Genomic DNA, 4,332 nt, shown 5'->3' with positions numbered 1-4,332 from the left:
AAAATGTCCTGTCCACCCTAGGACCACATCGTTAAGGAGAAACCTGTGGAATTCTGATGACTACACTGACATTAAAAACTCTCCAAGCAAAGCAACCTAGGGAGCCTGAGACTCCCCACTGGGACAGCGTTGCTATGCTTCTTAGCTGACCAGCTTGCAGCCTGCTGTACTTGCCCTTCATGCTGGAGGCCTCTGTGTTGTGTTTTTGTGAAGTCTCCCTGTCTTCCTGCCCTCACCACAAAGTCCTTTGGGAAGCCAAGGGTTCTGTTAGCTTCCCGTGTGGAAGCACCTCCATGGCTAAGCCTCTTTCTCTTTCTCTCTTCTACTATGAGCATGGCTATATTTCTTTCAACAAATATTCCTCACCTTTAAATAATTTTTGCTCCAAGCATTTCAGGCGTGTTTCCTATTGAAGTTCTCTCTTCCTGTCTACCAACTCCCCTCAATATATTCCCAGGCCTTGCCACCATGTAAACCTGTGATTTTTTTATGCCACTATCCATATTGGTTTATAAAACAGAGGTATGCAACATGCTGGAAAGAAAAATGGCACCTGTCAAATACCAAACCCTATGAAATGCCTGCGGAATTTCACTTTTCACCTAGTAAATATCCAATTATTTTCCAGAATAGCTCTTTCCAGAATTCAAATCTGTTTCCATTAATATTAAAAGTTTAGAGGTCTGGGAGAACAGGAAGGGACTGATTAAAAGCAGACAGGGTTCATTATCTGGTTAATGACAACCTAGTATTTCCCACCCCCGGTTTACTGCTCCTTCCCCCAACAGGACAGTTCTGCTGGAGAAAACGTTACCCCCGCATTTCTGCAGAGAGAAACGTACGCTGTAACACCTCAAGGGCGCAGCTCTACGTTAGAGGGCTTGGAAAGGGTATCATTGGAAAAGAAATGGATTCTTTACCAATTCGGCCGGGAACAAAAATAGCTTCCAAACTACTTCCCCTCGTTGTGTTGCAAAAAAAAAAGAAAAACAAAATAGATGCCCAGTGTGCTTAGCCAGCTTGAGCTCGCATACTGATCATAGGATCTTAACATTTGAGAGTGCTTGGGCTGGGGATGTGGCCCAGGTGTGTGTGCTTAAAGCCTTAGGTGTGATTCCCAGCACAGAACTTGAAAGACAGAGGCAGGAGGGAGCCTCTACTACAAGGTGTATTCTAGTCCAGTCTGGGACACACAAGACTCTGTCTCAGAAAACAAGCAAACAAAAACAACAAAACAATTGGAACTGCTCAGTCAAGATTTCCTCTTTGTTTAGTAGGTGGAGAAACTGAGATCCGGAGAGAGGAAACAGTTTGCTAAAACAGTACTGCTGGGTAGCGGTGGAGCAGCGGCAGACATGCAAATTCTTGTGGGCCTTGCTGGCATGCGGGGAAAGCGCCGAAAGCACATTAATTGAATGAGTTGTAGTCATCCCTTTATATACTGCCTCTCCGTGGACCACATGTTAATGGCTCATCTTTCACTGCTCCCTTGAGACCTGACTCCAAGTCAAAGCCCAAATGGGCATTTTAATACAAAGCACATTAGGAAGGCAGAAGGATGGAGGATGTTGTGTTGAGCTGCCGGCCGTTTGGCTGGCAGGCTTTGCTTCAGGCTGCTCATTCATGTGCTGGAGGAAATGGTGCTAAGGGAGCCATTAGCTTGACCACTGGCTACGGCAGTGGCGCCTCCTTTTAAACTCTAGCTCTGGCAAACGGGGTCAAGGACGGCAAGTAGAGACGTGTTGGTACGTCCCACGAATGAGGGGATTGAAAGTCCTCCAATGTGAGGTGACCATGGCAAGACTTGTATGGGGAAGGGCATACGTTTTTAAATACAGTTTTAAAATGCATTCAGGTCTGGCAAGAGGGCTTAGTTAGGTAAAGGAGCTTGCCACTAAACTTGACAACCTGAGTTCGGTCCCTGGTGTCTGCCGATGGAAGGAGAGCACAGACTTCGGCAAGTTGTCTTATGGCCTCCACATGTGGGTGGGTGGGTGTGCGTGCACACATTTAAGATGCGTTTGAAAGGACACAAGAGGAAATGAGGTAAAAGCAAGGATTATTCTGGGCATGGCAGGGCGTGCTAGTGGTTACCCCAGCAGTTGGGAAGTAGAAGCAGGGGAATAAGAAGAGAAAAACAAAAAAAAAAAAAACAATAGGAGATGGTCAAATCCGGAGTGTGGTGGCTCACACCCGCAATCCCAATGATGGCAGGGCTGAGACAGAAAGATTTCTGGGAGTTTAAGGTCAGCTTGAGCTTCATAGGTAAGGACAACACCAGCCAAACTACATAAGAATTCGGATGAAAAAAAAAACAAAACAATAAAAAGAGAGAACTGGCGGGGGGGGGCGGGAGGAGTAGGTATATAATGACACACTTCCTTTTACTTTCTCACTCACTGCTCTCTGAATAAGTTTTTTTTTCTTTTTTTTCTTTCTTTTCTTTCTTTCTTTTTTTGGTTTTTTGAGACAGGGTTTCTCTGTGGCTTTGGAGCCTGTTCTGGAACTAGCTCTTGTAGACCAGGCTGGTCTCGAACTCACAGAGATCCGCCTGCCTCTGCCTCCCAAGTGCTGGGATTAAAGGCGTGCNTCCCGAGTGCTGGGATTAAAGGCGTGCGCCACCACCACCCGGCTCTCTGATTAAGTTTTACCCCCTTTGTGTGTATGTGTCTGGTGTATAAGTGTCTGTGTACACAAAACAATCTCTATAACTATTAAACCACAGCAGCCCATTTTTCCTACCCTCCGTCCCTAGAAACCCCATTCTCCTCTCTGGCTGTGAATCTGTATGTCAGTATGGAATCACACATTATCTGTCTTTCTGCGTCTGCCTTGTTTACTTATCTTTGCGGTTCATCCTCAACGTGACACAGGCTAAATAGTATTGCGTTCTATTACACACCATGCATTGTTTATCCACTAAGGATCAACGATACTTGGGCTCCTTCTCCCTCTGGGGTATTGGGAACAATATGCATGATCTATTCCATTTCCTCACCTCGATTCTTTTCAACAAACACGCAGGAATGGAGTTTGCTGAATCAAATAGCTATTTGTATTTTCAAGACCCACAAACTGTGCTTGAGCATGACGCCACCGATGCACATTCCAACCACCAAGGCATAAGGCTCCCTCGTCCTTCGCACCGTAGCCAACGTTTGCTGCTCTCTGGTTGCTCAGTTGTAGCCATCCTCGGGGGGGGGGGGGGTGAAGTGGCGTTTCATCATGGCGTGGGTCTTCTTGTCTGGTATAGTTTAATTTTGCAGCATTTGTTCTAGTATCTTTTTGTTGTTGAACTCCATTCTGTCACTGTGACTACATCCTTGGGATTTAAAAAAAAAATCTAACAAGAAGAAGGGCTTATTCTGACTCACCGTTCAAGTTCATGTTTAGTTCATGGTTGCCTCCATAACTTTAGGCCTGAGAAGAGGCAGAATATCATGGTGGGCGGGAGTATATTGGGCAAAGGAGACAGGGAAGCAGCCTAGATAGTCCTCCACAGGCATGCCTGCCAAAAAGCACTCCCTTTTACAAGGTCCTAGCTCCTAAGTGTCTATAACTTCTCCAGAGCTCATTAAATTAGGAGCCAACCAATGAATTGTTCTACTGAGGACGCTGGAGCCCTCAGAATGCAATCAATCCCCTACAGCCCTGGAACTAGCAATCAAGCCTTCAACTCGTGCCCTTCGGTGGAGATTTTCAATTCCCAAACCAGAACACTTTTCCGCTTAGATTCACCTGCAGACACATAATTGTACACAGCTGAGCGGACGCTGCTTGTGAGACTGTGCTTGAGGAAGGCAACAGCGCCCTCTACTGTCCCCAGCCATATTTCCACTACAGTCTTTTTCTCATGAACGAGCTAACACTGACCACACCAGGACGTTCCCATGGGCTCTGCTGTTGCTTTCCTACCACTCTGACAAAAAGCAGTTGTGGGCATTCTGCTTCCAGCCCCCAAATGCTTACTGGACAGACACTGTCTGGATTGTGAGTTGGGAGCTTGCAGCGTCCTAAGGAGACTGATGAAGAGCAGGTGGGGAGGCCTCTACAGAAACATCTGGTACCTCTTCCCAACCATTGCCCCAGAAGAAGTTGGCCCGTGGCGCCTAAAGAGTTCAGTTTCTTCATTTGTTATTCAAGATAATGCCTGTAGTAGACAGAGCTGGGGATGTGGCTCAGTTTGCAGAGGACTCGCCTAGCATGTATGAGGCTCGGGGTTTCATCCCCAGAACCAGATAAAATTGTTGTGGCATGCTCCTGCACTTGGGAGGGAGAGGCATAGAGATCAGTGTTTCGAAGTCATCCTTAACTACTTAGTTTAAGGCCAGC

The sequence above is a fragment of the Alexandromys fortis genome, unplaced genomic scaffold (genome assembly GCF_014885135.2).
Source record: "Alexandromys fortis isolate MF-2015 unplaced genomic scaffold, M_Fortis_MF-2015_v1.1 scaffold_194, whole genome shotgun sequence".
Classification (NCBI taxonomy): Eukaryota; Metazoa; Chordata; class Mammalia; order Rodentia; family Cricetidae; genus Alexandromys; species Alexandromys fortis.
This window is presented reverse-complemented; position numbering follows the sequence as displayed.